The following is a 13,660-nucleotide window of genomic DNA, read 5'->3' as shown; positions in this document are numbered from 1 at the left end:
TTGTTATAAATTCTCAAGAAGGCAGCACTTCAACAGGTGGCTAGCAAGGTGACCCTGGGTTTGAATTATGATTCCAGAATTCCTCTGGCTCTGTGACCTTCCATGAGTTCCTGAACCGCACTGATCTTTGGGTGGACTTTGTTGGTGGTTTTTGATATCAAGGTTATGTAATAAGCCTTTAATCAAACAACCATGCAGACAAGCCATAAAACACAGATCATTGCCGCCGCCGCCTGATAACCCCAGACTGCACTAAGGTGACCGCAACTTGATTTTATGACAATGACCACATGGTGACTCTCCTTGTACCTGACTCAAATTGTCCCTAGAAGCATGAAGAGGTGCCTTGTAAGGGAGAAGAGCTGAGGTTCCTCATCAAGGGGAATTCTTATGACTGGAATGGGCTCCAGTCCTATAAGAGGGACATAGAGCCTCAACTGTGGGACAGGTAGAATGACAGTAAACGAGGATTGGGCAGCGAAGGATCAAACCACTGAGCCTGCCCCAACTCAAGGCAACTTCTCATGTGTCAGAACTGGGTAGGTTTGCTCCCTGAGCCACAGGAAGGAGCAACTTGCCAATGGGAAAAAATTCTTAACGATACTTGTGTGGAACCCAAGAGGAGAATCTGCCTGGTACTAGGTTCCTAAGTGGACACTTTGAACCTAGTCTCCATGCCGCCCTCGGTGACCCAGTCAGTGTGCTACAGACTATAGCGCTTCAGACTGTTCTTTGAAGGTGCACAGCAAGACCCTTCAGAGGCCACACCAGGAAAACAAATGCTGCTTTAAGGTATTTCCACATTGTTTCTTGATTGGCATCCTCACTTGAAATCTTCGTTTTTATCCAAGCATTTCACTTTTGTCGGCTATGTGATTTGTCCTTCATCATCTTTTCACTGTAGGAGTAGGACCCCATTCCTATAGAGTTCAGCCAGTTGGACAATGATCATTGGGTTCGATCTATTAGAAACCGGCAACTTCTCTGAATTTATGTTCACCTTTGGAAAACCCCTTTCTGCTTCTTCTGGACTTACAGCAGTTGTTCTGATCATATTTTTAGTTCTTTGAACACTTCCAGGAATTGCATAATATCTCATGGGAATTAGGAGCATGGCATAAAACCAAAACAAATGACAGCGCGTCGCCCTCCGGTGGTTTGGCACTTTGACATTCCATGTTTGTTGACTGAAGTAACAAACACAAGGGGGGGGCGGATGTAGTGTTTCAACAAACTTATGAAGAGTTTTATGAATAAGTAAATATTACAAGCATAGCTCCAATTATTTTATACCTACGGATAGCATGAACATTACTATGGGCACCTAGAATACGCTGTCACACACACATCACTGTTAAAGTAACGTCACGGCCCTGCTCCAGCTTCATGAAATGATCACCGAAGACAGGGCTACAGTACAGGGTGGCGGAGAAAGCAGCTGCTGCCTGGCACTCAATCAGAATAGTGTCCAGCTCTTAAAACTTGAACTCAAACAAGCAGCCATCTAAGCGAGGAGTCAACTAAGTCCAGGTGGAAGAAGCACACAGCCGTGTGCTCCAATTACAAAATGCGACTTTAGTGAGGAGAAAAGGATCAGAGGTAACATGACCACCCAGTTTTTGGAGAGCGGTGGGGACCAGTGAGAATTCAAAACCCATCGGCAGAGTATCCAGTCAGATGTAGCCATGGGCAGACCCACTGGAGTCACAGGCAAGAGCTTCGAACGGCCTTACTCTCAGGCAGACCATTGTCATCTTGATTATGCTGGATCGAACTCAACACTGGGTGAGTGGACCACCTTCTGAGTGCAAGTATCTTACTGGTTCCATGACAGACATGACTGGGGTCTTTTCTTTCTTACGCATTCTTTGTACTTTTGTCCTTGTACCATTTTGACTTTATCCTTACCACCTCGGTCCAATTGTGTTTGTTATTGTTTTCTGTTGGGTCTCGCAGCTGTGAAGCACAAGAGGAGTGGATGCATACTGGTGATAAACTGATACAAGGGGATATAGGATACAGGAATTATACTGTTTCAGGAAGGTGGCTCTTCTTTGTAAGTACCTGTTTACACATACAGGGTTCAAAAATATGGAAGTTGGGAAATGTTGGCACACCTTCAGCATGGCACCTAGCCAGTATCTCCATCAAAACAATTTTTCACAGTGTCCTCCAGTACTGGCTTCAACCTTGCCCAGCCTTGGCCATGGACTCTTCTCACATATTGGTTCCTATGGTAATTACACAAATTCATTTCAACTTGATAAATAAGAGTGAAGGGGTGGAGTCTAGCCTGTCAATCAGGTCACAGCCTGGTGATATCCCTTATTGTGGGCCTGGCCTTCTCATAGGAATAATGGGACTTCCTCTCTTTCTTGCTGGAGGCAGGACACACACACTCTCTGCTTCACGTTCCTGTTGATAAGCCACATGGAGCCATGCTGATGGCAACCAGAGCCCTGGAGATGCTTCCACTGCCACTGGACCCACAGGACTTTCCACCCACCAGCCTGTGATATTCCTGCATTTGACATTGCATGTGCTGCGTGAGTCTGAAGAGGAATTCACAGGCTAATATCAGACTTATGGGCTAATATTGAACCTATAAACTTGATCTAGATGGGGCTGTGGTGTTTCCTTAATAGAGAATCTTTGATATAAAGCTCTTTCCTATACCTGTATGAGTCTCCCTAGATTTGCTTCTCTAGTTGACCTGGACTAACAAAGCTCCTCTGTGATGTCAACCTGGAAGTTCCACATCTGAGAATTCCCTGCATGGAACAGTTTTCACACTAAGTGGTTTCTACGTCAATCCTTAAAACCAGAGGAGAACCACTTTGGCAGCCTTATAAAGCTCAGGCCTTATAAAAAGGCGGTGTTGTGTTTACATGTGACTCAGAGTGCATATTTTCAAATTTGCGCAGCCTTTTGAGGTTTTGTTCTAGGTCCAGGCCAGGATAACAAACTCAGAGTTCTGGTGAGTTGAAAGAGAGTTCTGGTGAGTTGAAAGAGAGCCTACCAGAACAGCTGGAGCTGGAGATTGCCCAGAGGCTGCAGCTAACCCGCCTGTGGGAAACACAGTTGGGACCGGGGTGTGCCTCTCTTACAGCCAATGTCTTTGAGGGGTATTTCCATAAAACTCTGAGTCTCAAAAATGAAGTCTGATGAACCTTTTATAAAACTCCAAAGCTCAGATCTGACCAAAGTGACATCGCCACTTGTTTTTCTCTTACTCTCATCTGTTGACTAGCAAGTGGCTGAACATTGATTTTCTGTACAACTTGGTTGAGCGATGAATCCTGACTCACCTGAGTCCCTTTAGCCTTGGCCTCTGGGCCTGTTACCCATTTAAGATGAAATACGTACAAAGAAGTCAAATTGTACACGTGAAGAATCCAGTGGGAAAATGACCAGCCGATGCTCTCAACAATCCATCGCCAGTTGTACTAATGTAATCCAGTGGTGGGAGGCCACAGACTCTACAGACTTTCTCCCACCCACGCTGCTTTGCTCCCTAAGTCATGAAGTCCAAGGGTTCCATCTTCCGCAGCATCTATCCCAGCATGTGTCTGACTCAAGTTACAAAACACAATGGCTCACATGGGCAGGTTTGCTGTTGTCTTCCTTTAACAGGTCCTCCTGAGGTATTGACCAACTGAAGATAATTTGAAGGACACACGAGACACATTGCCCGTGGAGACCATAGATGAAGCTCAAGGTTACAGTGAGGCCTCACCTGGGAAAGCATGAGATGCCCAGAAAGCTGCCTGGAATGCTTGCAGCCTCTTAGCTGCCTGAGTGGCTTTTGAGCCAGACAGAGCCATCACCACTCCCAAGACCTGAGACCAAGACCCGAAACCCAGAAAGCCCTCTGGGAGCAGCCCTTACACTCACTGGGGGAGCCTGGCTGTCTGCAGAGGGAAGTGCACAACACCAACCAGGCCAGCCTGGTCCCTCTGAAGAACAGGACGGAGCAGCAGCCCTGGAAGGATGGAGGACAGGAATGCTGAGAGAGCCTGGCGGCATTGCAGATTTGGGAACAAGAAGAGTTTGAGGAAATGAGATCAGTAAATAAGCAACTGAATCTAGAATACAGAGAATGGGGGGTGGGGTGGGCGTGATCACTAGAGGAGGAAGCCTAGCCTCATAAACAACGGTAAACAAACATTCAGACTTAAGACAATAAGTAGTTCTGGACACTAGCAACCCTTGATGGTGAATATGATCAGATGTCAGGTTTGTTTTGTTTCTGGTTGTTGGTTTGTTTGGAGTTTGGTTGGTTGGTTGGTTGGTGTGTTAGTCCGGGTTGACTAGAGAAACAAATTTATAAGGCACTCGTGTATATGGAAGAGCTTTGTATACAAGAGCAATTGCACATTAAGAAAACATCCCAGCCCAGTCCAGGTCAAGTACATAAATCCAATATTAGTCCATATGCCTGATAGCAATCTATAAATTCCTCTTCAGACTCATGAACACATGCAACACATGCCATGATGCCAAATGCAGGAAATCACAGGCCAGTGGATGGAAAGTCTTGTGGATCCAGTGGCGGTGGAAGCATCTCGGTGCTGGCAGGAGTCTCCACGTGGCTTCTCCAGCTCCAGGGCTCTAGTGCAGCTCCAGGGCACATGTCCACAGGAATGTCTCACAGGGAGTGAGTGTGTCCCGCCTCCAGTGAGTTATTTATCTTTGTGGAGCCTCCAACTGAGGCCATCAAGCTGCAACCTGATTGACAAGCTAAACTCCACCCCTTCACTCTTAGTAGTCTCAAAATTACAACAGATTATGTAACTACCACGGTTGGTTGGTTGGTTGGTTGGTTGGTTGGTTGGTTGGTTGGTTGGTTGGTTGGTTTGGTTTGGTTTGGTTTGGTTTGGTTTGGTTTGGTTTGGTTTGGTTTGGTTTGGTTTGGTTTGCAGTGTGCTTGTTTTTTTCAAGGAAAAATAAATTCACATAGCTCAATAATAAAAAGCAAGTGAAAAGCTTCCCCCTTGTCCCCTTCCCTGATCATCCAAATCCCCTGGAGAGGGTAAGTTTCCTGTGTACCCACCAAGAGATAGTGTATAGGCATACAAATCCTGATAGGTTGCCTTTGTTCCCAGGTACACACAGAGTTCTGCTCACATACACACTGTTCAGCGGCCCTTTTCAAACTGCTGAATCCATTTTGGAGGCCGTTTATCAGGGCCTGATCCTTTTTAGGAGACTCCCTTGTAGCACAATGGGGTAAACATTGGGCTGCTAACCAAAAGGTGAGAAATTGGAAACGTTCAGCTTCCTAGTCTGCTTCTGTAGAGACTTACAGTCTTGGAAACCCGTGGGAGCCAGTTCTACTCTGTCCAGATGTGTGGGAACCCGCTCCACAGCAGTGGGTGCGGTTTTTAGACTTGGGATACTTTTTGGAGATTCTAGAGAGCTCCACTCTGGGTACTGACAAAGCTTCTTTACTTGTCCTCTGAATAACGGGCATCCAGGTCACCTTCACCCTTTGCCAATATGCTACCATGAATGAATTGTACACGCATCACTTCCCGTTTGTGCAAAGTTATGTGGAAAATTCCCACAAGTGGGATTTTACTGGGTTTTGTCAGGTACATATTGACCTCAGTAATGGGTGAACTGTCTGATTGCGTCAATTCCCAGTTCGGGGTGTGTCTTCAAACTTTTTGATATGTCCGAATTTAATTAAGTGAAAAATAGCATCAAAGTTGGCTTTTTCCCTTTTCATTTCTTTTGTTTAAGTTTGAGCATCTTTCGATATGCTGTGCAGTCATTTGTATTTTCCTGGGAACTGTATTGATTTGTTGACTATTGAAGCTCTTTGTACATTGTGAAAATTAACCTTTGGACTGTGATATGGGTTACTGATATGTTCCCCAATTTGTTGTTTAGCTTTTGACTTGGTCTGTAATACTTTCTTCCTTTTTAATGTGTATGTAGTTGGATTTCTGTTTTGGCTTCTGGAGTTTGAATCATATCTTAGAAGGTCCTCCCAATGTGAGGTATACTGTTTTTCTCTGGTATTTTCATGAATTTGTTTTTGTCTTTAACCTTGATATCTTTGAGCCATCTGGAATTCTCCTGGTATACAGTATGAGATGGAGGTCCAATTGTACTTTTATGCAAAACAGCATTGTTCCTTTATTATTTACTAGATAGAGGCCTTCTTTCCTCCATTGCGTTCAAACGCCACGTTTGTGACATACCAACTTCCACTATGCATTCGGGTCTATTTTTAGACTTCCTATTGATATGTTTGTCTATTCATATGCCAGCACCCCACCATTTTAATTTTGTTATTTGTTTTTATATCTAGCAGGAAGACGTAGAAGCATACCAGGTGATACAGTGGGTTGAGCGTTGAGCTGCTAACCAAAATACCAGCAGTTTAAACCCACTGGCAGCTCCAGGGGAGACAAAGGCTGGCAATCTACCCCTTCCTAAAGATTCCAACCCAGGAAACCCAACTGGATAGGTCTACTCTCTCCTATGAGGAGAAATTGACTTGACAGCACCAAACAACAGGGAGATTTATATTTTTGGCAATATCTTGAGAAGTGGATTTTTTTAAAATGCCGTCTAGTGGATTCCAACTCAAAATAACCCTATTGGACAGAGGAGAACTTCCCCCATAGGATTTCCAAGGAGCCCTGGTAGTATAGTGGTTATGCATTGAGCTTCAATCCACATGGTCAACAGTTCGAAACCACCAGCAGCTCCTTGGCTTTCTACTCCTGTGAACAGGTACAGACTCAGAAACCTACAGGAGGTTCACCGAGTCAGCACTGACTGGAAGGCCGTGAGGTTATCTCTGCAGAGAGCAGCCCTGAGGGGCCTGAGGGTTAACTAGGGAGCTGCCGCTGACCACAGTGCTGCCCTCTGACTCTGTCCTAGAATCCACTCAACAGCAGTGAGTTTGGGACCTGGAAGCTGACTCATAGATTTTTTTCCCCAAAGAACAATCGGTAGGTTCAAACCATCAACCTTGTAGAAAGCAATCAAGTGCTTAACCACTGCACCACCAGGAGTCCTTGAGTAATGGATCAGAGGACAGCAAGAGTGGGGTGGGAGGTCCACAAGCGGCTCATACATCAGTTCAGACAATCCACAGATGGTGGGAGTAGTAGAAATAGGGAGAAGTGGACAGATCTATGATACTCTTAGGAGATCAAACGTAACTATTGAGTCAATTGTGGCTCAACATGTAACACCAGGACTTTTATAATTGAAGACTGACCACATATAGGGACTAAGGAAGACTGAGAAATGTCTAGCTTGGGCAGCTAAGGAATCCGACCCCCATTTGGGCTGCTAATGGCAAGGTCAGCAGTTCAAAACCACCAAAGGCTCTACAAAAGACAGATGAGGCTCTCTATTCCCATAAAGAGTTGCCGTCTCAGAAACCCACAGAGGCAGTTCTACTCAGTCCTATAGGGTGGCTATGAGTCAGAATTGGAATTGACTAGGCAATGAGTTTGCATATTCACTAGAGAAAGGACTAGGCTGGAGTTAGGACAGCCGATGCAATTTGTTACAGTACTTGACCTGCTTCATTCAAGACAAATCACTTGGGGGAAATAACAATACATAGCTAGGGGTCATACAGACATGTTGTGTTAAGCCAATAAAGTTAATATTAGATTCGCCCCACTTTACAGATGAAGAAAGTGAGACTCCGAGGTGTTAAGCAATTTGTGCTAGGTCACAGACCTCCAATAGGCCAGGGCGAATCTCAAATCCAGGTCAGCCTGACCTCAAGTCCTACTAGGGGGCCCTTGCTGGCTGGCTTGGAAAACCCCGAGGAGACCGCAGTGACTTGCCAGCCCTTTTCTGTCCGCCTTCACCCTCTGTTGGAGCTGAAAGGCAAGGTTGTTTGTAGGCATAGGGCTCTACAAGATAACCATCTCAGGTTAAATTTGCTCCCTAGACCACGAGGAAGAGGAGGCTTCGCAGCTATAATTCTCCCCTAGGCTGCACTCTGGAACCATCTGCGCAACTTGACCAAATGCCAGTGCTGGGGGCCCTGCCCCCGAGATTCTGATGTAGTTGGCCTAGAGTGTGGCCAGGGCATGGATTCTCTACCCTACCCGTCCCGCCCTCCCCCCTACCTGACAGACATTTAATTTTAATGACAAAGTAGGAGAAATAAATTGACAAAATAATTTAAGAGAAAATATTGTTTACAGCTATGTATAGAAGTAGTTCTGATTGGTATTTTTCAGGAAAAGGAGATTCACATTTCCCCACTTCCATGGACCGTGACTGTAAAATGCAGACTGTGTCCCTGAGCCTAGCTTCCTGAGGAGCTAGCCAAACAGCCCTGGGTCATCTGGGCACCTGATTTCCAGAAGCACCTTGGATTCTGGAAGATCCACAAGTGCCTCTGGGTTTATACTCCGTTAGTTGTGGATACTGGAATCCATGAGCTCCTGCCTGGCCTCCCTGCAGCTTCTTTTGCAGCCTGTGCTGAGAAGCCACCTCCACCTACTTGCTCACTGGGAGGGCCCCTGAATGATCCTGTTTGCCGAATGGCTGCATTCGATTTCTCTAGCTGCAGTGGTGCCCGGTCCCCGGCTTGGAGCAAGGAGAACACAGCTTGTCTTTCTGAGCTCCAGATGTCCACAGAACCAAGTCAACAAGATCTGGAAACCATTGTTTCTGATTCCAATCTTGACTGACTCTTGTGTTGCTAATTAGGGACTTTCTTTCTACTGCCCCAGGCATCACTGCTGACAAGATTCTTCTAGGCCCCTGGTGACTCCATTGAACTCCAAGGAGAACTGCGGCTCTTCTTGTTCTTCAATGACTTCTGCAGCTTTGACAATGGAAGAGAATAAAGACAGATGTTTCCATCGAAGAACAAGTACCTGAGCCATTGTATCCCTTGGGGTCCCTACCTACCAAGATCCACTAAGCCAGACAGAATAAGCAGTGGTTTCGGGGGCTCAGAGACACTTCCTAAATGTCTCTCTTACTGGCTTGCATCTGTGCTGGCAACGTCTCTCTCTAAAATGAATTGATTTCATATTTTAAATCTGTTACTGAATTGTGCCTTGGGATACATAATACATAAGCGGAGTGATCAATCAGCCAGCATTCATCAATCTGATCACCCAGGTATCTGCCAGAAGACGTTAGATTGTGCTGCATTAATAAACAGTCCTGAGATGCCTGTGGCTTAAACCCCTCACGATTGATGTCTCATCAGGTTGCACAGCCAGTCCAGATAGCTGGGGCCTCTGCTCCCAACAGCTCCCTCTGGAAGCCAGGTGGACCCAACAGCCACCAACCGGACAAATGAGGCTTGCCATGGCAGAAGACTAAAATGAAGTGGCTTCATTGGCCACTTCACTGACTTTGAGGGAGCTGGGAAGGACAATTCTACCCCATTCTCAGATAAAACCTGGCCAAACTGGACAACAGCATGAATAACCCTCACCCCTGTTACTGCCCACTGTCACCCAACAGGAAACAAATGAGTCACTCAAGATAAGTCTTCGCTTCTTAGTGCAACTACAACAGATATACACAAGTGGGTGACCTTCACAAACAGAAATTTATTTTCCCAGCATTTAGAGGGCCTAAATAAGGAAGACCAAAGAAGAATTTATGCCTTTGAATTGTGGATCTGGTGAAGAATATTGAAAGTACCATGTTGTCGGGTGCACAAGCAAACGTGAAGAAAGCTGATGGTGCCCGGCTATCAAAAGATATAGCATCTGGGGTCTTAAAGGCTTGAAGGTAAACAAGTGGCCATCTAACTGAGAAACAACAAAGTCCACATAGAAGAAGCACCAGCCTGTGAGATCATGAGGCATCGAAGGGATCAGGTATCAGGCATCAAAGACCAACAAAGCATAGCATTGTGAATGCAGAGCAATGTAGAGTGGGGACCCAGGGTCCTTCTGTGGACAGTTGGCCATCCCTTGTAGAAGGGTTGTGAGGAGGAGACGAGCCAGTTAAGGTGCAGTGTAGCAATAATGAAACATACAATTTTCCTCTGGTTCTTGAATGCTTTCTCTCCACCCCCCCCCCACCCCCCACTATCATGATCCCAATTCTACTTTACAAATCTGCCTAGACCAGAGGATGTTCACTGGTACAGATAGCAACTGGAAACACAGGGAATCCAGGGTGGATGATCCCTTCAGGACTATTGGTGAGAGTGGAAGGAAGGTGAGGGAGAAAGGAGGAACTGATTACAGGATCTACGTATAACCTCCTCCCAGGGGGACAATGGACAGCGAAGACGTGGGTGAAGGGAGACGTCAGATAGTGTAAGACATGACAAAATAATAATTTATAAATTATCAAGGTTTTATGAGGGAGGCAAGGGAGCGGGGAGGGAGGGGAAAATGAGCTGATACCAAAGGCTCAAGTAGAAAGCAAATATTTTGAGAATGATAAGGGAAACAAATGTATAAAAGTGCTTGACACAATGGATGCATGTGTGGATTGTGATTAGAGTTGTACAAGCCCCCAATAAAATGATTTAATTTTTAAAGTTTTAAAAGAAAAAATATTAAATAATACCTGACCTAAAAATATTAACTAATACCTAAATAAATAAATAGAGCTATTAAGATAACATTTTTTTGAAAGTGCCATGTTGTTACAGATGGGGGCCATCAAGTCAGCCCCACCCATAGCAGTCCTGTGGGCAATAAAACCAAATGCTGCCCAGTCCGCACAGTGTTCCTCTGCCGGAGCCCATGGCAGCCACTGTGTCAGTCCAGCTCCTTGCGGGCCCGCCTCTCTGCTCTACCAAGCATGATGTCCTTCTCCCGGGACTGGTCTCTCCTGACACCTTGTCCACAGCATGTGACACAAAGTCACACCATCCTTGCCTCTGAGGAGTCCTGGATGTACTTCTTCCAAGACAGATCTGTGTGTCCTTTCAGCAGTCCAGCACGCTCAATGTTCTTCTCCAGCACCCAATGCAAATGCACCTGCTCTCCTTCAGCCTTCCTAGATTTTAGTTCATCTTATCTATCTATTTATCTATCTATCTCTTATGTTTGAAAGGAACTTGTATGTCACTAAGGACTCCACGTCCTGCCTTTCCTGCCTTTCTTTAGCCTCTCAGATCAGTATTTATATCTGAGGGGTTAGGAATCTGGAGGAGTGTTTTGGTTGTTTTGTTTATGAAGGGATTTTTATATTTTTTGTGTGTGTTAAATGCTCCATTTTTTTGGTCCCCGCCACCATCCTTCCGCTCCCCCTGTTCCTGCCTCATAGTCGTCAAAGGCTTGTCTACTGGTGTGTAAACCATATTTCTTCTTTGTTTTTTCTTTATAACTGGGTGTATTAAATATTTATCTTTTTGCTAATTTGTCTTACTGACAGTTTGCTAACTACAATGCTCTCTAGTTTTGTCCACATCTTGTGGTGTAAAGAGACTTATCACTGCTTTTATTGAAGCCTACAATTCCACAGTACAAATGCCCCATAGCTTGTGTAACCATTCCTCTATAGAAGAGGTTTTTGGTTGTTTCTATGTTTTTGTTACTGTGCAAATTGCGGCAATAAACATAGGTGCACATATGTCTGTGGACATTATATTCTTAATTTAAGTTATATACCCAATAGAGAGCTTGCTGGATCATAAGGTACTTGGCTTCACACTTGTTTAAAGAAGTGCCGTGCCAATTTCTATAGTGTTCATACAATCCTACAGTCACGCTTTTTTTTTTTTAAACCGGCTGGAATCATGGAGGTTGTCGCGGAGAAGCAGCAGAAGGTCCCTGCTGTTCCAGAGACCCTTAAGAAAAAGCGAAGGAATTCCGCAGAACTAAAGATCAAACACCTAAGAAAGAAGTTTGCCCAAAAGATGCTTCAAAAGGCAAGGAGAAAGCTTATCTATGAGAAGGCTAAGCACAATCACTAGGAATACAGACAGATGTGCAGAACTGAAATCCAAGTGGCTCGGATGGCAAGGAAAGCTGGCAGCTTCTATGTGCCTAGGGAGCCCACACTGGCATTTGTCATTTGTCATCAGAATCAGAGGTATCAGTGGGGTGAGCCCAAAGGTTCGAAAAGTGTTGCAGCTTCTTCGCCTTCGCCAGATTTTCAATGGCACCTTTGTTAAGCTTAACAAGGCTTCAGTGAACATGCTGAGGATTGTGGGACCATACATTGCATGGGGATACCCAAACCTGAAGTCGGTGAATGAACTCATCTACAAGCGTGGTGATGGCAAAATCAATAAGAAGCGTATTACCCTGACAGATAACCCTCTGACTGCACGGTGTCTGGGTCAATACGGCATCATCTGCATGGAGGATCTGATTCATGAGATCTAGACTGTTGGGAAACGTTTCAAAGAAGCAAATAACTTCCCATGGCCCTGAAAATTATCATCTCCACAAGGTGGGATAAAGAAAAAGACCACCCATTTCGTAGAAGGTGGAGATGCAGGCAACAGGGAAGACCAGATCAACAGGCTGATTAGAAGGATGAACTAAGGTATCCGTCCGCCATGATTATGTTTGTCATCTGGTCTCTTAATAAAATAAGGTAAAAGCATTCCTCTCTCTCCATATCTTCTCCCCTATTTGTTATTTTCTGTTTTAATGAATTTTGCCAAAAGAGTTTGTGTGAGGTCATATCTCATTGTTGTTTTAATTTGTGTTTCTCTGATTGCTTAATTATCTTGAATATTTCTTCATATAGTTGTTAGCCACCTGTATGTCATCTTTGGTAGATTGCCCGTTCATGTCTTGTGCACATGTTTTTTATTCAATTGTATTTTTCTTGGCAAGATTTCATTTTCTATAGATTTTGGAACATAATCCTTTTGTTTGATGTATTACTACTGAGTATTTTTCCTAGTCTGTGGGTTCTCTGTTGACTCTCTTGATGAAGAATTTGGGGTGCATAAATGTATTTTTAATAGTTCCTAGTTCTTTGTCTTTTATATTGTGGGTACTTTTCATTACGTTCGGTAGTGTGATTATGCCTTCTATTAGGATCCTTAACTTTTCTATTTTTTTTCATGGATGGTCTCAATAATGTGTGATGTATATTTAGGCCTTTGATCCATCTTGAGTTTGCTTTTATACATGACATACCGTGTGAGTCTTGTTTCATTCTTTTATAGGTGAAAGTCCAGTTTTGCCAGCACCATTTGTTGAAATTTAATGTGTTTTATTTCTGTGCTCGCTTTGGCAGCACGTATACTAAAATAATGTGTTATATTTATCAAAATTATATGCCAGACATATGTATGGATTGTGATAAAAGCTGTAAGTGCCCCCAATAAAATGATTTAAAATAAAAATTTTAATGGCTAAAAAAAAAATCGATGCCTATGGGTACTTGATTGTATTTCTGAGGTTTCCGTGCTAATCCACTGGTCTTCATGTCTATTGTACCAGTACCAAGCTGTTTTGGTTACCCTGGCTATACCCGTATAGCAGGCGCCAAGGTCTGGGATTGAAAAGCCTTCAGCTTTGTTTTCTTTGGTCTTCTTATTCAGTGTCAAATTTTCACATGCAAATGAGGCAATAGAAAATACCAAGGTTCTGGAGCGGGGAGGGAGCACTAGAACTGATTGTGATTGCACAAAGCATTTTAAAGGTGATTTAACCATGCGGCGTGGGGGTCTAAAATTGATGTGGTGATGATTGTACAATTCCACTTGATATGATTGAACGAT

General features: G+C 44.3%; 1 pseudogene; it reads left to right on the top strand.

Annotated features, from left to right (window-relative positions):
- The first annotated feature begins 4,832 nt into the window (after positions 1-4,832).
- Positions 4,833-13,280, top strand: LOC142426793 (large ribosomal subunit protein uL30 pseudogene; annotated as a pseudogene).
- Positions 13,281-13,660: the final 380 nt, after the last annotated feature.

This window comes from Tenrec ecaudatus, chromosome 14, assembly GCF_050624435.1.
Source record: "Tenrec ecaudatus isolate mTenEca1 chromosome 14, mTenEca1.hap1, whole genome shotgun sequence".
NCBI classification, from domain to species: Eukaryota; Metazoa; Chordata; class Mammalia; order Afrosoricida; family Tenrecidae; genus Tenrec; species Tenrec ecaudatus.
The sequence above is the reverse complement of the archived record's forward strand: the minus strand, read 5'-3'. Positions and strand labels throughout refer to the sequence as shown.